Genomic DNA, 24996 nt, shown 5'->3' with positions numbered 1-24996 from the left:
CGTTCCACCATACCATCTGTTTGGGGATGGTATGGGGAGGTGCGAACTTTCTTTGTACCTAGCGCGTCACAAACTTCCCTAAGCAATTTAGAGGAGAAATTCCGCCCTTGATCTGTGAGCAGCCTCTCAGGTGCCCCCTTGTCCATGACATACCCGTTCAAGAAAGCGTCGGTGATGGACGCTGCCGTTTGGTCGGGCAGAGGCCAGGCCATCGGCCATCGAGAAAAATATTCCACCCCGACCAGAAGGTATTTATTGCCCCTAGCCGACGGGGGGAACGGCCCCAGAATGTCGAGAGCAACTAATTCGTTAATACGGGACACTTCAATGGAACACAACGGTGGTACATAGTGGTTCCGAGGCGGCTTCCTCTTCGCACAATCATGGCACGAGCGGACAAAGTCATTGATGTCTGCCGTCATACCGGCCCAGGAAAAATCCTTTTGCATCGTGGCCACAGTCTTCTGGACGCCGAGGTGCATCAACTTATCAGCGTGCAGAGTACGGAGCAGGTCGTAGCGAAGCGAAGTAGGCACTACCAAGCGTGGTCGGTCAGACAACCCGTCGGTACACATTAACAATCCCGACTTACCCCGGAACATCTGCCACTTCCAGCCCGCCAATTGCGATTTCTGTTTCCCTACAAATTTACGTAGCGGAGACAGCGAGGCATCGGCCTCCTGCTCGCGCAACCAGACCGCGTGCGGCAGCCGCAAGGTATCATCGGTGTCCACCGACACCTGCTGCTCCTCCTCCTTCGCTTTCGCCCCTGCGTCGTCCTCATTCGCTATCGCCCCCATAACCGGGCAGGGCGACGTGGGCGGTGCCGCGCAGCGGTGCGTGCCCGTCAGGCAAGTGCACGGAGGAACGGGCGGCAGCCTTGAGTGCGCATCCGCGTTCGCGTGACGGGCCCCCTTTCGGTATGTTATATCGAAGGAAAATTCCTGTAACGATTCCAACCACCGGGCCAATTGGCCTGACGGCTGATCCAATTTGAGGGAATATTGCAAAGCCGCATGATCAGTGCGGACCAGGAATTTCCGTCCATACAGGTACGGCCGGTACAATCGAACAAAATGGACAATTGCCAAAAGTTCCCGCCTTGTCACGCAATATCGCGTTTCCGCAGGGGATAGAACCCTGCTGCCGTACGCCACCACCCTCTCAACCCCGTCCTTGCGTTGCGACAAAACGGCCCCAATGCCGATATCACTAGCATCCGTATCAAGGATGAACGGCTGCGAAAAATCTGGGTAATCTAACGTAGGCGCCGTGGCGAGGTGGTCCCGAAGTGCCATAAAGGAACTTTCTTCCTCCGCACCCCATTTAAACTTTTGATTTTTGCCAGTCAGAACGTGTAATGGTTTTGCCAACGTCGCAAAGTTCTTAACGAAGCGGCGATAATAGGAAGCGAATCCAATAAACCGCCGAACATCACCCACCGAGGTGGGTGTGGGCCACTCACGTACACACTTCGTTTTCAGAGGGTCAGTGGATACACCGTCCGAACTGACAATATGACCCAGGTAACGGACGGAGTGTTGCAGAAGGTGGCATTTCCTCGGTTTAAACTTAAGGTCAGCCGCACGCATTCTTTGAAAAACTGTCTCAAGGCGTTGGAGATGTTCCTCGAACGTGCGGCTAAAGACAATTATATCGTCTAGATATATGAGGCACGTTTCCCACTGCAGTCCCGCCAACACCAATTCCATGAGCCGCTGAAACGTGGCCGGAGCCGCGTTCAGGCCCATCGGCAACCGATTAAATTCAAAGAGACCTTGCGGCGTGCGGAATGCCGTTTTGGCTTTTGACTCGTCATCGAGGGGAAGCTGCCAGAAGCCCGAGGACAGGTCAAGGGTGGAAAAGAATTTAGCACCCGATAAAGCATCCAATGAGTCATCCATCCTCGGTAAGGGGTACGCGTCCGCTACCGAAATTTTGTTCAACCGGCGGAAATCAACGCAAAACCTCGTACCACCATCTTTCTTCTTAACCAGAACGACGGGCGCGCCCCAAGGGCTGTTGGATGGCGAAATAATATCCGCCGCCAGCAATTCATCTACTGCCCCACGCACGTGTTCCCTTTCCGCCGGGCTCATACGGTGAGGGTGCATACAGACGGGAGGCGCCGCACCGGTTTCAATATGGTGCGACAAAAGCGACGTGCGGCCGAGGTCCAAATCATTTCTGCTGAAAACATCAGCGTACCGCAGCAATAGCGAACGCAAGGCGTTCCTATGTTCATTTGACAAGGAAGAATTCTCTCCGCATAAATCAGCGATCCAGCGTTCTTGTGAACGATCATGCGGAGGCCCATCCGCGGGCATCCGAGCGCGCTGCGGTTTGTCACAAGAGGCGAAATCGGTAGTGGCGTGAGCCAGCACCGATCCCTCCGGAACAACAACGCGGTCAGGTCCCCCATTCAAGACCTGTATGAAAGGTGCCTGACCTGGGCGCATGATCGTTTGTGCCGCCGCCAAAGAAAAAGATTTCGATACCGAATTCGATGGGGATAATAGCACGCCCTTCGCATCCCTTCCCATTTGAAGTGGTTTTCGGTAACGCAGCAGGATAAGCATTTGCGCTCCCGATGAAACCTCCACCGTAGCCGCAACGAAAGCAGTAACTGCGTTACCTGTAGGCGCATTGGCCAGCAGGGAAGGCAGGAACGCCATCCTACGACCCCCCGGCATTTCCAAACAGTCCTGGTCGACCCGTATTCTCAGCGGCATCCGGCGCAGGAAATCCGTACCCAACAAGCATGGAACAGCTAGCGAGCGAGAAATTAACACAGGTCCTGCGGCGGTAATATTTCCGATAGCGATGCTCACATCCACCTGTCCGCAGATACCCATGCTCCCCCCATTGGCGGCAACACACGCATCATTAACCTTGCGTATCCGCGACGCAGGAATGGACAACAAATGAAAAATAACATCAGAAATGATGGTAGCCGATGCGCCAGTGTCCACCAAGATATGGACGTCGACGCCGTCGATGGTACCTCGTACCGTCGACGAGCCCGACGCCGCAGCCACAATCCTGCGAGCCAATTTCTTCCACTGTGTAGCAGAGCGTGTCAATGGAGCAGGAGAAGTAAAATTATCCTTAGGAGTGTAAGAATGAGTGCGAGTGGATGAGTGATGTGACACGACCTGCCGGGTGTCCGATTTGTGCCGACTCGCCCGAGGTTGTTGCAGCTCCGCAGCAGGTAGAGGAGATGGAGGTCCCCTTGGTGGAAGAGGCGACAGCAGAGGTCGGCAGCGGCAGTCACGGGCGAAGTGGCCCCGTCTGCCGCACTTGAAACATGCGGCCGACGTCGGCCGGTGGTCGGACGACCCGGCCCTCGCACGCGGCCGGCCCGTGTAGTCGCCCCGCTGGTCGCGCAGCCGCCGTCCCGGAATCCTATGCGGGACAGCAGCAGCCAGCATGTCGTCGTCACCCGAGTCGTCGGAGCAGTGGACAACCAGTCGCGGAGACCACCCCAGAGGCGGCCCGTCGATCTCGGGTTTCCCCGTCCATGCCGCCATCTGGTCCCAACGCTTGATATTAAACTTAGCGTCCAGGCAGCGCGCCACCCACCGCGATGAAAGCGGTTCATGGCCGCACACTGGTAGAGAGATGTTGAGCTCCTGAGACAACTCCAGCATGCGGGAAAGGATGAGCGGATCCAAATGCTCGGCCGTTGCGTCGGGGTAGGCGGCCATGGCCATCGCCATCAACGCCCCCCGATAGGCCAACGGCGATTCCTCCGGTGCTCGGCGACGCGACATAAATTTTCTGGTGGCCGATGTCGGCGGGTCATAAAATTCTGCCATCTCTGTGAACGCATCCCGCAGTGTCTTTTTCTTGGACGCCGGGATGGAGCGGAAGACTCCCAGAGACACATCATCGAGCAGCGTAGGTAGCGCTCCCAGCGCTTCTTCCTCCGTCCAGTTCACAGATCTAAAAGCTGACTCGAAGCGCCACGTAAAAGCACTCCAATCGCCCCCGGCGATAAATTCTTTTATTTGTGGAAGGCGATGTCCGCGGTGGCAGGCGCGTGCCGCGGGCGTCTCCGACTGCCGTTCCCGCTCTCCACTCAGTGCAGGCAAAATGGCGTCCGGCGGCCGCGTGGTGGTAGGCGCGCACAAAATGGCGGCCAACGACTCCGGCGCAGCCGCCCCACCCAAGACGACGGCGTCCACCCGCGTGGCAGGAGCAATGGCGGGTCCCGATTCCATAGTAGGACCCCTTCCCGCGGCGTCCAGCTGATCAGCGATCTGGCGACCCACGGCTGGTGAGGACGCCACCGCGGTCACCAGGCTTAGCAGAATGGCGCGCAACGACTCAATCTGCTCCGCCATCAGCCGCCATTCGTCTCTTGGTCCTGCGGTGGTCGCATCCTCCCCCGGTCGACGCTGAGAGGCGTCGAGGCGAGTGTCATCAGCAGGCGGCACAAGGGCTGTAGCTCCCAACAGCTCATCTTCATCCGTTTCGACCTCTTCCTCCGATAGAGGCACGGGCAGGTTCTTTTTTCTGGGGTGCTTAGACATCTTGACGATCGTCCAAACAGTCGCAGAATTACTTCTGACACCAGTGTAATAATCCTTCTTGAGACGGCTTCGGAATCAGTCCTTTTTATTTCCACTCCACAATACACTTTACTCACTCACTCTCCGTTGCTGGCAGACAACGGAGAGAGGACAGACTTCGCACTAAGTCCCCACCGCGCACGTGGCACCCCGAGCCCCCGTCCGCGCGTGACCCTGCTCTTGTCAGTCTCCAGTCTGCTCTCGATCGTTCCCTCTCACTCTCTCTTAATCCCTTCGTCATGTGGTCCCCCCAGCCAATCGTTCATGGACAGCTTCGACCATTCTCGATGGTTCCCTGTCAATCCCGGGACCACGCCTCTCATCCGGCTCCCCATTAGCTGGGGCCCCGAATGGCTAGGCCAATCACTCCTGATGACATGCCGTGATCACGCCTGGGCCATGCTCCCTATCTCAACCCTTATTGGCTACAAGCAGGACCGGCAAGCCAATCCCCACGTGAACCCTCTATGGCTGTTATTACACAATGATTGCAATTCATTCTGTTGCACCTAGGATAAATTTGGGTTCTCTGCACACAATTTATCTGCCCATGTCCCATCCGACTCGGCTCTCTGTTCCACCACGCCTATGACATTCCCTGCATCGGAGTCGACAGCCTCATAACATGCAGCCATCGCGTGAGCTAACACCGTACCTACCTGGACCACAGCTGTTCCCAGAACTACATTCAAGACCTGCAAAAATGGCTCCTGATTAATCCGAAGGATTGTCTGAGCACCCACCAGCATAAGCTCACGGGTCGCTGTGTTTGATGGTGTAAGGAGGACTCCCGCCTCGGGGTCAGCCAATTGAAGCCGTTTGTGGTAGTGCAAAGGGACCAACATTTGCATACCTGGTGGAATCTCTATCGATTCCCTTGCCAAGGCCTGAACTGTAACGTTAGCCACAGTATATCTACACGGGGAATCCAAAAAGAACAATTGTTACCCGAACAGCATCTCGATACATCCTTGGTCTGTGAAAATCTTTAGGGACATCCTGCGAAAAGAATTGGTACCCAAGAGGCAAGGCACTGCCTGCGTTTTTTAAATCAATATGAGACCCGACATTTCAATTTCATCCACTCTTACGCATGCCTCTATCTGCCACCACAATTCCCATGCTCCCTCCGTTAGCCGCAACACACGCATTCCCCACCGGCATAATGCAACGGTTCCTTAATGGCAACAAATTATAAATGACGTCCGAGATAATAGTAGCCTCGACCCCCGTGTCAACCAAGACACGTACCTCTATCCCTTGAATGGAACCAGCCACTGCCGACGAACCTGCCGCGGCTGCCATTACTCGGCGCGCCAACTTCCTCCACTGTGTACCGGAATTAGACCACCCATCTGTAGTCTGAACCCGCTGTTCGTGTGCCATAACAGGGGAATGCAAGGTGAAAACTATCCGCACTATCAGCAGGTGATGGCTGGTCCCTGCAGCAGAGGAGTCGCCTCTTCCCCCCCGGACCCCAACCTTGAGGCCGTCGCGAGGTCTTCCCTTGCCGTCGAGGCCACCCTTGCACCGCTGCCACCATCTCCTGCCCCAGCTCCGGATCCTTGCGGTGCTCCTCATTGATCCGGCGGTCAAGGTGTCACCTGACACGGGTTCACCTGATTATGCCACCACCTGAGTCCACCTGTTCATATTCTCGTGTGCCTGCAGGCATCTGGCCACCATCTCTCAGTTCGCCTGTTGAAGAGTGGCCCGCTTCTCCTCTGGAATTGAGGGCCGTTGGCAAGGCCCGCAGAGCTTGGTCCTCTGTCCATGCGATGGACAGATATGCCGCCTCAAACTTGCGGATGAAGGTTGCCCAATCACCCCCCACTGCCACGAACTCCCTGATGGGAGACAACCGCCTTGGCCGGTCCGCTGCTCTCCCCTGTGCCGCTGGGGACAGAATCGACTCCACTGCCACCTGGGTCGGCCGCGAAATGGCGGCTGGCAATCACGCAAGCTCCGCCACGTGGGCAATGGCGGCCGCCGATAACACACGCTTCGCCAGGCAAACGACGGCGGACGCTGTCCGTCCCATCTCGTCTATGGGGACCCGCAGCGTGCTCTCTGTGGCTCCCCCACTCGCCACAGTCGCGCCCAGCAGCAAGGAGAGCTGTGTAACGGCCGCCAGGAGCAGGTCGAGCTGCCCTGCCACCTCACGCCACCCCTCCGCGGCCCGTGGCTGCTGGGCAGCAGCTCCTTCCTCCTCCACCGCCGCTCCTCCTGCACCCAGGGGTGTTCTGACCAGGACCGCAGTTCCCGGGACTGCCTGGTGGGGAGTCTCCTCCTCATCTTCTCCCTTGTCCGAAGTCGATGCAGGTGGGTTTTTCTTTCTTGTGTATTTTGACATACCGATGCAGCCACTTCTGACACCAGTTGTAATGACTCTCGATCGACGCAAACTGTAGAGGGTTTTCGTTATTTTGATTTAGGGTGCTTCATGCAGATAACTTGGCCAGGGATGACATGCAAATAACTTGGGTCAGGGATGGCACGCAAGTAGCGACGACGCGAAGACAGCGACGACGCGAAGACAGCGGCGACGCGAAGACAGCGATGGTGGGAAGACAGCGACGGCGTGAAGACAGCGACGACCCCGATCCCACGGCAGCCCCGAACCCTGCCGCTTGCCTCCTTTTATCCCCGGAGTGGCCCTCACCCCGCCCCCAGCCACACCTCCTTTCTCAAACTTTTTGGCCCGTTCCCGAACGTCCCTGATGGTTCCCCCTTGTCACAACTCGCCCTTTATTATTATTATCAATCTCCTGTAATTTCTACTCGTGACCACTAGTCCACGCACTCTCCCTGCACCCGCATTGTCTCCACACACATACTGTCTCCACACACGCACTGTATCTACATATATTTATAAACTCGAAGATTATACGCAATGCCCATATAAAGACTTGTTCTAAATATATAAATAAGCAATTCCAACCATTTCTTAATCTACTGCTTATGCCATTTCGGTCATGGGCTGTTGTTTTGTTTATTTTACTATACTTCACCATGCTGTTGAGTGCAGGGTTGTGAAAGGGGAACACATGATCGGTTCTGATATTACTGACGACTGATGTTAGCCATGGCTGGGAATCGAACTTGGGTTACCCAGTTCACAACACAGTGTGCTGACCACTGTACCAACACTCTACAGAAAGTGTGAAATACACTATACATGATACCTGAAGGCATTTATATTGAATTCACTGTATTAAAGAGTAAAAACTATTACATTTCCATATGATGACAATAAGGTAAAACAAATAAATGTGTCTCCAATCTTCTACCTAACTTACATATATTTAATGTGGGTCATACATTTTACTTTGAACGTTACAAAATTCAATGAATTCAGGCTTGCGGTATTTCAGTCCGTTCACTTTTTGCATTCAGGTCAACATCGCAGCAAGCATTGTGTACGTGACTTGATGGACAATCGCTAGGCTGTAAAAACTAGAACGTGGCAGCTTGTGAACAAAAAAACACATTTAAGACATGGCTTTTAAAGATTGGTTTACCTAGAAAATAAAGTGGGTAGTGATAGAGAGAAAAAAGTAATTTTGCAGTATGAGCATTTATTAAAGTTACCAAGCAATGGCTATGGTTTTTTACCCATGGCTCACTGATGTTTAATTAGGAATAAAACCTCGTCAGGCTACTTGGGTTTAATGCATTGCATTGTGGTCACTTGAAGTAATCAATTCGTTACAAAACAGTTGTGCAATTCAAGTTTTGAAACAACTACTCAAAGATGTTATCACTCCTTGGAGAAAAGTTGGGACACTGCGATGGTACAATTACTCTTCCATGACAATCAACTATAATTTGGGCTACAAATTTGCATTGCGCATATTGTGTGTACTTTAAAACGTAATGGTTTGAATATACTGCATGTTAGGTATAAAGTACTCGAGTTTACAATTGGCAGTGCAAGATTCATTCTCAATCCACCTCTGAGTATAGGCCTCATCACACCGTCATGAGTGAGGTTTACCATACCATTCCATCTATTTGTAATTCATTCCACACATTTGTACATTATGTATTCCTACTAATTGTAGAGTTTCCACTATATTGCAGCATACTTTTTCAATACATTTCACTTGTCTTTACATCACCATCAGAGGACAAAAACACATGAATAACAGCTCTTCAATTGCGTGTTTGTGAAAGGGTGCTGCCATCTTTAACCTTGATACATTTGCAATTTAGTGGCAAAATCTGAAGAAAATAATATAAAGTACCTGGTTCATACCCCATTTAATTTGCAATGTGTACCCAAATCACAGTGATATAAGGCTACATACGTTTTACCTCTACTTATTAAACACTTTGCAATTGTACATCCTTCATCACTTAATGATGTAATGTATTTACGCTATTTTCAACATGCGGGTTTCTTGGTCATAAATGTTATATTTTATAATAAACATTTATTGTGCAAATAAATGTTTAGCATATTTATATACTATTTACAATCATTTAGATTTTATGGTCAGGTATTGCATTAAGAAAGGCAACTGCTTTTTGTTATTGTGTTTAAAAGGATTTGAAAGGATTTTGCAAATATTTCTCAGTATTGATAATTTTTAAGCAACATAAAGTATTACACATAAATCACCAATTGTTAATATATATAATAATTTCCTTCGGAACCATTCCATGTATTGGTGATGAATGGGATAATTGTATATATGTGTAGTGACATCGGGGATGTCACTGTATGGTGCCGGCCCGGAAGGGTCGTGCCGTTCGATGTTCCTACATCGTGGACAGCACCGTGTGGGTAGCTGTGTGTAATACCAGCCCTAGCAGGGCTTGGCAAGGACTGGGATAGTGCGGGCCCCATGCACAGTGTGTGGTGGGGGCTCTCCCGTGGGGGAGGGGGTGTGTGTCAGTCCAGGGGCAGGGTTGCCCCGGGCCATGGCACTCTGGTTGACCCCGTAGACACGTGATCCGGAATGTCCATACAGGGGGCCCCAGGTGGGGGGACTCGGGGGTGATCACGTGTCCGGAGAGAGCTCTTGAGAAGGATTGAGAGGGAACGAGAATGTTTGGGTAGGCGGGCAGGGCCAAGGGCAGAGCGACCCCGACCGGAGAGGGATATAAGGCGGGTCCCTGAGAGGGACCAGGATCGCTGCATTCTACAAGCTGGAAGCTCAACATCTATAAGCGGGAAGCTCTACGTCTCAAGCTGAAGCTCTCCATCTTACGAGGCAACCACGTGGTTGGAGACCCGAGTGAGGGATCGACCCTTCGTAACAGTAACTCGCTGTAGTCTGGCAAAGGGGCAGTTACCCCTTTGTGTTACGGTATTACGGTGTTACAAATAAAAGTGTTGCCTCTAAAAATAGCGTCTGCGACTCAGTTGGACCCACTACATATGTGTAGTGTAATAGTGCCAGCTAGTGCCCAGCTGCGGCAACTGCGGTGGACAAATATTACATATGCCGGTGAGCATATATACAGGTGTGTCGGCAGGGCAGAGGAACTGAGGCAAGGGTCATGGAAGACCCCATCTGGAAGCCCCTGGAACCTGCTAGTGGGTTCGAGAAGGGAGGCGTGCCCAGGGCGGAGCCAGGCCACGTTGGGTAGCATAAAAGGAGCTGAGAGCGGGAGTTCAGGGCTGCCGGTTCTGGGAGTGGACTCGTCGCATCATCGCTGTCATCTTCGCTGCCATTATCGCTAGATATTGCGTGGTCAGACAATTGTTGGCTGTCTCGGTCAGCGCCATCGGTGTTACACGGTCAGGGTTGTGTTTAGGCTAGGCAAGATGACTAGGGAGAGCGCGAGGGCAAACCTGTAAAGTGTGAAGGTGTTAATAAAGAAGGTGCCTCCTGGAAACCCTTATCTACGAATCACTGACATTACATATGTACAGTTACACTTTAAATCAAGCAACTAAGGTTCTATATTTTCTTTGTTTAGTATTCTGCTCATTTTATTATCACGTAGACTTTCGCGAGCAATATTATCCATTAGAGGTTTTTGGCTTAGATCGCGTGAATATAAATGTGTCGTTAAACCTGCCACCACCCGACACAGGCAATTTATAAGGTTTGTCACCTAAACAGAACATGAAAATTCATTTCTAGTAAAGCCCACCGGTGTGTTGGAGAGTAAGCATTTACAAAAAACGTGTAAATGTTGTGGGTTTACACTTTAACACACCAGTGTGCTGTACAGTAACGAATTGCCATGTTTTGCTTACGTGACAAACCTTACTAATTGGCTTTGTCGGATGGTGGCAGGTTTAACGACATTTATATTTACGCGATCTAACCCAAAAACGTCTATTATGGATATTATATTGCTACCTTTTTAGGGTTGTGTAAAGCTATTCATAGCGGTTAACATGAATTTGCTTTTGCAGAGTGAAATGACAAAGGCATGTACGGTATTACCATATTACTGCATAGCATTGTCATATCCAGTAGATCATAGATGTTCTACTTAATCTAGAGTACAGTATTATTATTGGTGTGATTTTGTGACTTCTTTTAAAAAGAAATTTTTACTTAATGATTAAGCCTGTGAAAATATTGCATGTGACTCTCCCAACCTCCCTCATCTGTCCCGGAAAAAAAATCACAAAACCCACCTGACACTCTTTCTCTCCTCCCATGCCTTTCTCCCTTTCTGCTTTATATTTCAATGCAATTTTATCCACATAAAGTCACATCTTCTCTACGAACTCGTGTACACTCTCTGCGCTAAAGCTCTTATTTTGTGAACTATAAAAACAGGTAATTGAAAGACAAGGAGACTTAAACTCACGCACGCAAGCATAGCAATTTGAATATGGTATACATTGCAAATGTCGGTAACGTGAAAAAAAATATCCAAGAGCTGAGTGATTCTCTGACAACTGAACCATGCCAAATCAGTGTGGCCTTGATGAGTACAGTCACCATGAGCTGTGATTGAAGAGTGATGAAAAATCCAATCTGTAGGTTGTGTGCAGCAAGAGACAAATTATACCGCTAACACCATCAGTTGAAGCGCCTCATAATGGCGCAAGCTAAAAAGTATTCCCTCATTCTGATAGCCACATACACACACACTCTCCAGAGTTTGTGTTCAAATAGCTATCAGTGGTGATGTGCTTTAAAACGTGCATCTGCTTTTGGCTCTGTAGTATGCGCTGTTTAATGGTTACATTAGGTGCTGTATGATGTATCAACCAAAGCACACATTCGTATAAGATTAATAAAATTTCGTTCCCTCCAAATGCAAGACCTGTTTTGGAGGTGGGGGCCATGGGGTGAAACATTTTTGAATTTAGGTTTTTATTCACATTACAGATTTTTCTATTAAATTAGCCTAAAAGACAGGCCTTAAAGAAGAGCGTCAGAAAAAGTTTACAGCTTTCAGGATCTGAGAGGTCTATTGAGTAATCATAGTCAAGATAGAAATATATATTTTCATACTAAAGCTTGGATGTCTTGGTTTTCTGAAATGTAATTAAGTGCAAGTTTAATTAGACTTTGCTTTTGGTTGGATCAAGCAAAGTTTTGCAACTGGAAAGTTTAGTTTGTTAAAGGTGTAGAGAATGACACTGTTTTATTCCTCTGGAGACGCAGTGCTGAGCAGCATAGCAAACCTAGATCAATATTTAATGCATACATCTAAATGAAATATCTGTTATTCTAAGATGGCTTCCAGTGATTTAAGTGAAGTTTACCAAGCTGCGTTGTATTGATTTCCATGTTTTGCTGCATGGGAGATTCATTGAGAGCAACTGGAACAGCTCTGAAAACAAATGCCCCCATATTTTAGGATATATTCCACAGTTATGATGAAATATGTGTGAGTATTGAAATTGAGAATATGCCTGAGCCTCTATTTTGGAGGAATGATTTCAGACTAGGATTTCCAGCAAAAATGACTTGAAGGAAATTGAAATTAGATAGAGAAATATTTCAAAACGGGAAGTGCAAAGTCATCAAGCGAACTGCTCTTCCTTAATCACTGTGACACATCATGCAATACGTGATTGTTATGACTGCATCAGGCTGCCTTTTGTGCTATTTAATTTGGGGGAGGGGCAAGTCTAATCAAATGAAAACCACAATAATGCCACATTTACATATGCGTTAAATTTAATTATGTATTTGGGATACATTTCTAATGATGAACAGCGATCACAATACACAACATAAAATATATCAACGACTAAATATGACATGCTTTTGATAAAATAGGAGGGATTAGTTGGCCATGTATAATTATTTAAACGAATTACATTATACCTAGTCTCTATCCTGGCTGCCTTTAGAACGCGGACCCTATATTTGGGAAGTGAAATGCTACAAATTAAGCATGTAATGAATCATAAATTCAACGATTAAAATCAATTGTTGCGCTCATGGTTTATCAAGTTAGGCATGTGAGAATCAATTTATGAAATTTGTTTTTTTTATACGATTTATGAAAATTACATGTAAATGTATTACATTTAGGTTAACAGAGTTAACAAAAGTGTATACAAAGGGGGGAGGGAACTCCATAAGGTATCGGTTCTTGAATCAAACCACAATTGTGAAAATTAATTGAAAAGGGGGAAGGGGTGAATCATTTGTATGTATCCTACACATTGAAGGGTACTAGGGATCAGTATAGAACTCAGCTATGAGAACTACCACTATGTTTTAAACAAAGTGAAATTATTATTTTTAGCGATGTTAATAAACACTGACCTGTGAATCAAAAGCACAAGTACAGTTGGGAATTATACATATCATATTTATTTAAGCTTTAATATGACATTGATTTAAACAAGCAATCTCATATTGCTTCCATTAAAATAAATATTCGAGCAAACCATTTAAAATGTTCATCAAATAAACATAAAAAAGCACTTTAAAATGTCAAGAAGAAATTATCTTTGGTTTAACAGCCACCCCAAGACATTTTTGACTCACAACAGACAAATACGAGTTATTTGTTCTAACTTTTTGAAATATTAATATATTACATGAATGCATGTATCAGAAATATTATAATGTAGTATTCATCATTGAAGTAACCCAAAGTGTGTATCTTTTTTAGTCAATTACCCCCAATGGAAGGCTTTTATCATTTAATTAAAATATGTCTATTAAAATTATATGATACATGTATATTTTAACTGTGGCCATGTACTCATTTGCAGATGTGAGCAATGTACGTTGTGGTTTAGGTTTTGTGTTCGGACATGTGACATTGGCTGAATATGGAATGCAACTGCATTCCATGTACAGTGTTTTCTTTCCATCTCGCAAACAGAAATTATCTTGATTTTTATCACATTTGAATTCATGCTCAATAAACACCTTCCAATTACTCATAGCACAGAGTTAGACTGATGGCCTTAATCTAAGTTGTCTTATGGTTGTTGTTGTATGACTTGCATCCCACTGGGATTTTTGCACACAGCGTTGGTGTACGGTGTTTTTTTCTGCAATATTTTGCTGTCTTTTCTTGGATTTTCTGTTTGCACTTAGTCACATTCACTTTAAGATGTTATTTTTTCATGTTTTTGTTTTTTGTTTGTTGCGGTTGCACCCGATTCAAGAGCCGAATGGCTCGCAGGGCTATACGTAATAAATGAACTTGAACTTGAACATTGCAAAACGCTGGAAATCTAAATCCACTATATGGAGAAATAACAAATTGGAATATCTTGACTTTAACAGAAGATGTATGGCCTATTTGTGACTGCCACAGTAAACCATACACTTGCCATGTGTCTGGAATACACCTGGAAGATTACTTAACAGAACTACTTCTGAGGTTTATTTGACTGTCTCATGCCAGTCAAATAGATGGGTTTTTTCAAATTTATTGAAAACCCAAATGTAATAATTGGTGACTAGGCTTTGACCATCAGCACGCTACACTGAGAACCATATTAATCTTGATTTGAATAAAATAAAATAAAACCACATTAATCCATTGGTTGTTGATACCCAGATTCAAACCCACAATTTCAGAAGTTTTCAGCTCAGTGCTCTGATGTGGCATTGGTTCCCTTTAGCCTTCAGGCCATCTCAAGACTTTATTTATGTGTCGGAACAAAGGAAAGTTCCACCAATACATCAGTCTTTTATACAGTTATTTTATTATATATACAAAATATTAGATTAAGGGTGGTCTTGTAACATATGAACCAGGCTCTTAGTGAATGTTGACCCACATATCAGGTCAAAGGTGATGTGCACAGCGACAACATCCTTATGAATATCTATTTTTGTTTACCTTTTGGCAATTTATTTTTACGAATGTTTTATAAATGCGTCTTGGAATGTTTATTTTCTTCGTTAAGCCAATAATTAGTCGGTTTGTGTCTTGTGTTTAGCTTATATCGAGCCATCTTTCCACTGTTTTATTTTATTCAGTTGTATCATAGTCTATATCAGTTATTATTTCCAGCTGAATAGATTAAATGTAAATAATTATATACAACCATACGTAAATAATAGTAAACAACAGTAAATAATTAGCTCGTTTGATAATCAAATACGCTGGCATCTCAAATGTTACCTTTTATTGGATTGCTTTGTTAAACTGTCTCGGATAGGAAATGTTAGCGTCAATGTATATATGCCATTGCTTTTTGCCAGCTGGCAGATAAGATTGTCTTTAGAATGAATGTTTGTATGTGGATATTGCACTGTTTGTTGAAACCATTATTCCTTTTTTTGCTAAAAAATATATACATATTTTAATTAAGTATTTAATTACAGCGCAAATCTTTTTCTTTCCATACACAACATGCCAATTAGGAGAATAAATTGTATACCATCTGCATTTACTGGGAACTCATTTACATGCAAGGAAAGTCTAGGGCACAATTTAAACAACATGCCAATAGATATGTACACTCAGCAAATTAAGTTACACGGTTTCAATATTATATTCATCATAAAGCTTCACAATGCGATTTACCATGGACATGCCATTTTACGTATTGTTAGAATTGTAGATATAAAACGTGCACACTTATCTTTACTGACATGTAAAAATTACTACAATATTTCCGTTTAAAAGATCAGATTATTTTAGTTGTATATTTCAGTACAGTAATATTGTATTGCATGTTAAGTGACTAATATATAAAAAAACACACAATTTACAGTAATAATTACATTTTGTAAATCCTATTGATATACATTCAATTCCCATAACCAGTTGTCTCCATTATCCAACAACACACATATTTGGTGGAAACTGTGATTTTCTATTCATGAAGCTACACGTAACAAAAGTATGCAAGCAAAGGGTCAAAACCACTCCATGTAGCCCGCTACACACAAGAGCCCTTACCAGAATGACAAAGTATTATTTGTTTTTTTCAGTCATCCACCCTAGAGCTTAAATCCAACATTTTAGAGGTATATGAATCCCCTGGGCTACCTGGATATTTCTTGTGCATGATAATCTCATCATTTGATTATCAAGTGGCAATGCATAAATATTCCAGAAGTGTAAAACTTTATATTTGAGAACCATCCTTTCCCTCTAGTGAGCCACTCAGATTCAGATTGCAAGAACACAGGATGAGATGTTACTATCCTTTGTGCAAGCACTTCCAAGAGTTCATGAACAGTGAGCCTGGTGAAATTTGGGGAGCGCATCGTCAGTAGTGAACCTTTGGTTCCTAGGGTGTTTCGGCCTTTCATACTATACACCCTCCTCCCCAAAGGCGGCCAGCGACAGGGTGATCAATCCTACGCTTGCGTCCCATTCCCAATTAGTCATAGGAGTTGCCTTGTTGTTGATAGCCAACATCCCATAGGACTATGCATGGCAGGGGCGTCCTCCTCCCTGAGTCAAGCATTGTTGACTGCATACCTCCTGGCCCTCTCACTTTGGGGCCCAGCTGGGGTCTTTCCTCTTCATCCAGAGCCACTGACTGCTGCCTTCTGCCGCCTCCGATACAGCTCTGATTGCCGAACGCTGGCTCTGGCCCTTAATTCCCAGGTCTCTAAGCAGTTTGGTTGTAGATGTTGCCACAAAACCTCTGCAGCCCACCTCCACTGGTCGGACTTCTGTGTTCCAGCCATGATGCCGTGCTTCGGCAGCTAAATCGGAATAGCGCAGATGTTTTCGCTCATAAGCCTCATCTACTGAGTCCTCCCAGGGTACTGTGAGCTCAATGATGAAGACCTTCTTGAGCGAACGGGACCAGAGCACCATGTCAAGTCTTAGGGTGGTGGTTGCGATCTCCGGAGGAAACACAAGTTGCCGGCCAATGTCAGCTAGCATTTTCCAGTCGCGGGCCAAGCACAGCTGGTCTCGTTCTAATGGTGTAGAGCCGCTCTTCGGTGGTTTAGCCCCTGCGCGGACAAAGGTTGTCCGTAAGGGGTGTGATGCTGCTGGGGGTGGTGGTAGGGAGTTGGTGGCAGCTCGCTTGTCTTCCAGGGCGGACGCAAGGTTTTTAAGGACTTGGTTGTGACGCCAAGTGTAGCGTCCTTGGGTGAGGCTTGTTTTACACCCTGTGAGAATGTGCCTGAGGTTGGCTGGCATGGAACAGAGGGCACAGTCCGGATCTTCACCATACCATTGGTGAAGATTAACTGGTGTTGGAAGGACGTCATATGTTGCTCTGATGGAAAAGCTCAACCGCCTCGCTTCCATGGCCCACAGATCCTTCCAGCTGATCTTCCTCTTCTCCACACTGTCCCATCGAGTCCACTGTCCCTGTTTGGCAAGAGAGACTGCCTTGGCCCACCTTGCAGCCTCCTCCTGATGGCGTACTTCCTGCACTACCATCTTCCGCCGCTCTGGTGCAGTGGCCTTACTCCAAGCAGCACGGCTAGTTAGCCCAAGGCCTCCTCTCCCTTGCTGAACATGACCCACAATGTCATCATGTCTGAGGGCTGCTGTTGCCTCCTGGACTGCTTTTCCTGGCCTCCATTTGCGCCCAGTTGCCAAGGTTGGCGCGTTGTTGCTCACCACTGGGTCTCGAGATTCATTCAGTGTCATCTGGAGCCTGGTTTTTGCACACTTGAATTCCTCGGTTAGACTGGTGAGGGGCAGCTTGAGGACACCATCTCCATAGAGGCCTATGGTGGTAAGGCATCGTGGAACTCCGAGCCACTTCTTTAAGTAGCTCAAACTAGAATCTGACTTCATAACGATGATACTGTATGAACTTCCAACACCTTAACAAATTAGAAAATTAAGCTTACAAGTAGTTTATGGCAGTTATGTTGAAAAATTGCACTTTCTCACTGCACTTTTTTTTCAAAATGGATCACACTGATTAACATTCTTAGATACATTTTCTTTTTAGAGGATGCGACTGCAGAGTTCAACGAGGTCTGCTTTAACTGATCTGAAGGAGCACTCTGTATTTGTGCACCTTATTAAACTAAAAGTACGATGTTCTTTTTAAAAAATCATGACAGATGTTGTAAATAGTTATTTGTATCAGCTTGCACATCACTGACGCTATAGATGTAAATTAACGTGCATATTTTAAAATGTATTTTCTACTTGCATAAGCAAGTAAGTTTACATGGCTCATAACTATTTTCATATCCATATTAAAAGACATTAAAAGGTAAAATGACAAATCTGGATCTTATGCAATTAAGCCCATTAATGGTACATCGCAGTTGATTGGGAACATTGGAAACAAGTGAGGCGAGAAAACAGTATTGGGAAAATGGGTTACGCTTTCTTCAGAATCAGCAAAACTTTAAGAATAGCTAAGTCCTGTGATCTGCTCATGTTGCTACATATTGCTGTAGGGAAAGGTTAATTACCAGTTTTGTATGCACAAAAAATTACTCTTATTAGAATTTTATTCTCCAGCTCATTTCATGTAAAGCCTAGCCCTAAGGGTCACTCAATCAAAGTAGACATTTTTCCCATAATGCTCTCTTTATGCAACATAACACAATCATATTGCATGAGTAAACGTGGTTATAACGAAAAATAAAAAGGGGAAAATGGTAGCTTGTGATTTATGCACGTATAAGGACACTGTGAATAGGAAACATTTTCTGCCTTTAATATATTTTTTCTAGCAATTTCTGTTCTTTACAAATTATATATTGTCATTCGTAGGCAAAATACTATTGAATTGACAAATAATTTGACAAATAATTGGGCAATATTTCCTTTAAAAGACCATTCAAGAAAAAGTGCACATGTAGATCAATCTATCACCAAAATAACTGAGACAATACAAAGACATGTGGAATGAGTCTAACTCTTTAATTATACTTGTATAACAAGCAACATACTTCAATCTTCTACATTTTATTTATTTTCAGATTCGTCAAAACTATATTTGTTAAAGACATGTAAAAATGTGGTAAAACCCCTAATTATTATTCTGCTTTAAAGGCTTTCATGTTCCCGCAATTAACATATATGCCAATATATCTTCCCATTTAAACATAGGCTGCCAACCCCTAGGTCAAAATTATTCCAGCACAGGCAATCCAATTTCATAGTTTTAACTGCAGTGGCTTTGGCATATTATAGTACCAAAGCTTATTACTGAACCAAGGCTGAATGGCCTTGCCTAAGTGCACAACTTAATTAAAATGGAAGCTCCAAATGATGGTATACATCACATGTGTAATATCTGCATCTTTTACATTTTTACTGAAACTGGTTAGACTATACGTAGTATACTTGAAAAATAATAATTTACAACTTAATTACCCACGTATAGGGCCAGAACGATGCATGGATGAAAATCGATTCTTTACCCAAATGATATATGCATCGAATCACTTAGCCAAGAATTATATTATTTTCATTTGGTTCTTTCGGTTAAGTCACGTCTAAAGATAAAATAATAAATTAAATTAAATAATAGCATACGACGTTTCGATTGCAACACAAGCAATCATCCTCAGGTATAATGAAATAGCGACATAAAATCTAACCAGAAAACTATAGACAGACATATTAGCAGACAGATATCACCAAGATACATAGAGAGAGCAACACAGGTAACAGAGAGGGGTGATCGTCTCTGTGGGGTGGCCTTAAATAGACAGAGGGGGGGCGGAGGCAGAGAGAGGGAGGGGGGTTAGAGAAAAAATTAGCATATCAATGAGTGGACAACAAACGTGGTGCTGCAAGTGCGATGACACGGCAAGCAAGCCTGAAAATCAGGAGAAGGACACACTAAAATTAAATAACCTAGTAAAATATCGAAATGTAATGTAATACAACACAGAGGGTCGGTCAACACACAATTAACGCATAGCCTGGTTGATTACGTATTTCAAAGATTGCTAAGTTAGAATTTAAGTGTGAACATTCCAAAGAGAGGACACAGGCAGAGAAAACAAGTAGCCAGAGAGAGAGAAAAAAAGATAAGCTTAAAACTTCCCCGTAGAAGTGGTTCAATCTTAATTTTAGAACTTTCGTGACTGCAGGAATTATTATTTGGTTCTTTCGGTTAAGTCACGTTCTAAAATTAAGATTGAACCACTTCTACGGGGAAGTTTTAAGCTTATCTTTTTTCTCTCTCTCTGGCTACTTGTTTTCTCTGCCTGTGTCCTCTCTTTGGAATGTTCACACTTAAATTCTAACTTAGCAATCTTTGAAATACGTAATCAACCAGGCTATGCGTTAATTGTGTGTTGACCGACCCTCTGTGTTGTATTACATTACATTTCGATATTTTACTAGGTTATTTAATTTTAGTGTGTCCTTCTCCTGATTTTCAGGCTTGCTTGCCGTGTCATCGCACTTGCAGCACCACGTTTGTTGTCCACTCATTGATATGCTAATTTTTTTCTCTAACCCCCCTCCCTCTCTCTGCCTCCGCCCCCCCTCTGTCTATTTAAGGCCACCCCACAGAGACGATCACCCCTCTCTGTTACCTGTGTTGCTCTCTCTATGTATCTTGGTGATATCTGTCTGCTAATATGTCTGTCTATAGTTTTCTGGTTAGATTTTATGTCGCTATTTCATTATACCTGAGGATGATTGCTTGTGTTGCAATCGAAACGTCGTATGCTATTATTTAATTTAATTTATTATTTTATCTTTAGACGTGACTTAACCGAAAGAACCAAATAATAATTCCTGCAGTCACGAAAGTTCTAAAATTAAGATTATATTATTTTCATTTTTGAAAATAAAGTGCATATTTTCTTGGTGCGAACGATGTGGTCATTTTATGTTCATGCATTTAACGTCACTGCACAGAGAGACAGGCAATGTGATAGAGACAGAATTAAACAAAGCGGGAGAAAAATACAAGTGTGGACGAAGAAGACAAACAAAATACACAGCATAGGTGAGACGGGACAAAAGATGCAGCAGTGTACAAAACAGTACAAACTTGACCAAATTACAGTACAGAGGAAGAATTAACAGCTAAAAGGACAAGGAAACAGTTGGCACACACATTAAGGATGTGCTCACTTGGAAATCCAGATGAGATGGCAGGAAGGAGACAATATGGAATACCATAGGCTGATGTGCAGCATTACCATCTTTTATTGATCAATATTTTTGTTTCTTCCAATCAAATTCAAGAGGGATGCTTTTGTTTTGTATCATTGATTGGCATCATTCATAAAATAAGAAACGTAAATGCATCACAAATAATCCACTGCCATTGGCTATAATGGAGGAAAACATTATTTTATTCAAAACAAGTAAACCCGTAAAAACAAAGTTTTTCACTATAAATCCTTTATATGCGTGGCGGCTAGAGTCCTCTCGTCCTCTGGCTTGAGATGGCTGCCACCTATGGGTCAGATGATTGTCTGCCACCATTAAGCAATTGGTAATTAAATATTTAATTTGTTTTCCCTAAACAGTGTAAAATTTAGGAATTTTTTTTTCACGAAAATTAATTGTCACACACAACGAGTCTGTGTGGAAAATGTCAGCTCGATTGGATCACGGGAAGTGGGTTAAAAACGAGCGAAAGATTTGCACGGTCCTAAGCAAGCAAGCGAACTTAATATAAAGGATTTAAAAATATATTCGTCTGTGGAGGACGCGGGGATCGATCCCGCGACCTTTGGCATGGGAAGCGAGGGCGCTACCAACTGCGCTACTCCGCCACGGCCTGTGGAGGGGTTACGTTCTGGGCTCTTACACTGTGACGTTCAGCCAAAGCCATGAATGAGTTCTATTTGAATATATGTAAAATAAAAAAATTTTGCCTAAAAAGTGTAATATTTTGGGAATTTTTTTTCACGAACATTAATTGTCACGCACAACGAGTCTGTGTGGAAAATGTCAACTCGATTGGATCACGGGAAGTGGGTTAAAAAACGACCAAAATATTGACACGGTCGTAAGCAAGCAAGCAAGCACGCAAGCAAGCACGCAAGCAAGCAAGCAAGCGAACTTAATATAAAGGATTTAAAAATAAAGTCACACGCCGTTATGGGTGCAATGCATTGCATCAGTTGAACCATTCGAGCCCTATTCGTTTACCTTTTGCCGATAGCTGAATAGGATCGGCAATTTTATATTTTTGCCATATAGTTTATGCAAATTTGTTTTCTACAAACTGTTCATATAAATAATGTTTAATCATCACAAACCTACATGCCACACTGGTAGTGCCAATGCCATGAATCATTCATTGGTTTAATATCTTACATTTATTGCAAAACCAAGTGAGCAATTTGGCTGCTCTTGCCTTTTATATAACACATGGGTGTAGTTTTTTTGGCCAGAAGGCAGGGCTTTAATTATGAGGCTGCAGCCAAGAGCCCCTACTTTTACATTGAATATACGCTGCGGGCATCGTGCTTAGTTTAGCTGGTATGAGCACTTTGACCATATATGACTTGCCTTTCTCTGTTGTTCATTCGCGCTCCGTTGTATAAACATATAGAAATAGATGCAAAAATACACAACACTCCACTCACTCTCAAAACACCAATGGATAAAGGCCTCCTCACACCGTGTGGGTAATGGGGTGTTTTCTTTAACCATACATCACGACGCTTATCAGTGTGGGTTGATGAAGGGGGTTTTGGGCGGGTCGGGGTTGGAGATGGCAGGACCAGTTCTAATGTCAACCCGAGCTTGGGTCACGGGGTTCATGGCGTAGCACACCAATCGTGGCCCACCTGTCTACCTTCATTATTTTAATAAGCGTTAGACATTCAGTCATAACAACACCAATGCCAGCCGTACTGCATCACACACACACACGCACACACGTGGGTTTTGAGTGTGCGTCTGTTCTGTATTGCGGTCGTTGGCCAGTGTTAAAGTAAGGTTATTAACTTAATAGTGCGGTTTAGGATGTAACCATTTCACCACTGGCCAATGTCCAAATGGGGCAGTGGAAAGGATATTCGAAATGTATTTGACGACGAATCTTACAGCATGGCTATGTAACAAGACAGGGAGTGCATTTTATTGTTTTGTGATGTCTCTCAGTAAACCTATAAATATTCATGAGTTTGCTGGACAGCAGAGCTGCTAAACACATGTGGATACCCGCTCCTTGAAGTGAAGCACATTACTCATCAACTACACTCATGGTTCTACATGCTGTATATTTAAATAACATGTTATATATGTATATAAAATATAGTTACACACATATACATTACTGTGTAGAGATATACGAGTGAAGGTCAAACAATTTTTTTGAATTGGATGCCAAAAGGGCATTGACAAGCACTTATCACTGTGCAGTTCTTCATTTTAAAGATAAATAAACCTCATTATGGTCTCTAAATCACCCTCTGCTCTGTATCTCCAATTTAACAAAGATGTTTTTAGACTATTGACTTTCTAGACTTATGTTCACCAGCAGTTTTAATTAAACAAGCAAACTCTAGAACAATTTCAACCTTCTGGGGTGTCATGAAAATAATCAAACGTTTATAAATTTTAAAAATGCTGGTATACCAGATGTTATTGGTTAACAGCCTCTTTATGCACTGGGTCCCTGTCAAAGCATTATGGGGACATACAATACAAGAAATAATTTTAACAACTCTAATCTTATATTCCATGTAAAATGTTGAATATATATTTTATTTCTTCAGTTGAACTGTGGTGGATTTATTCATCGCAATGTTAAATACATTTCACATTTTCACAATACGTATTATGATTGACATTGCGTTAATGTGTTGAGTATTATGTTCCTATTGCTTTTCAGCTGACATTTTTATGCCCTGCACAGTGTCAGGCAATGTAGAGATTCACAGATTCACCCCACCCCAGTAATTTGATAGAATTTAAAAATCCAAGGTAACGATTCAATTCAGAAATATATTCTTATTTTAATCTCATTTGTACTATCTGTATTATCCATATTGCATTAAGCATTAATTCTGTAAAAGTTAAATACAAGAGCCAACATTTTACATGTGTTATATAATTTCCACAAACCATACATTTCGTGATCAATTCTTACTTTCATAACTCAATTGCATCTACCATGAGTGTAAGAATGTATTTTAGTCAATGAATCAATGCATTGCTACATGGATAGTACTGTAAGTATATGATGCCACGACCCTCACAAGCGGACTGAGAAACGAACGAATGAATGAACAATACAGTAATTAATTATCAAGTCAAAACCACTGTTGTCTTTGTAATTCTACACATAATGTAGTGTGGTTTTTTTTATCTCTGAATAAATGTGTGCCTTCGTGCATGTTAGTGAGCCATATTAGTCATGAGAGTTAATGCCCTTGTATAATTAACCTATGTTACCTCCTGGGTTTTTCATGACAAGATGGTTGTGAATAATTCCATGAAGCTATTACATTTTCACATATTATATGAATGATGCTACAGCACTCTTACTGTATAATTGATGCTAAAGGGAGGGTCTGAATAGAATGCAGAGAATTAGTACAATGGTACTGAGCAGAGCACACACATAGTTTGGTGTGTAATTTGGTATTTGCTATGGTTGGGGCCAGAATAGTATCCCTTTGCATCCAGCGGTGAAATTACGAGGCCGAGAAGGGATATAAGCTGCTTCCTACGATCCCAAATATGCTTAATACCCACATGGCAGCTTCTCGGTCCCCTTCATCTGTGCTTCCTTCAGAAAAAAAATTTCCTATGCCCATCAGAATCAGCATGGTCGCGTTTGCATAGCCTCAGTCTGCTATATGCATTCCCACAAGCCAAAGACGAATGTTCAACTTAGATGATCTGGACGGATTGCTGCTTTAATTAATACTTTCAAAACAGCAAAAAAATAAGGGGGCTTAACGTAAAAATGTAACAGTTTTGTTAAGCATTCCATTTTGTGGAATTTGTTTGAAGACAACTGTAACTTTCAACGTGTCTCGGTATGCGAAGGTAAAGTGCCACGAAGGTTTATGAGACAACCACATGTAGAAGCACTAAGTTTTTTCTTCCCCCAGTGCAATACGTTTCTCAAAGCTATGCTGATGTGTGGGGTGGACAACTATATATGTTTCAATGAAAATTGTGGCCTCAAGCACCA

This window comes from Lampetra fluviatilis, chromosome 12, assembly GCF_964198595.1.
Source record: "Lampetra fluviatilis chromosome 12, kcLamFluv1.1, whole genome shotgun sequence".
In the NCBI taxonomy this organism is placed as follows: Eukaryota; Metazoa; Chordata; class Hyperoartia; order Petromyzontiformes; family Petromyzontidae; genus Lampetra; species Lampetra fluviatilis.
Note: the sequence above shows the minus strand (reverse complement) of the source record.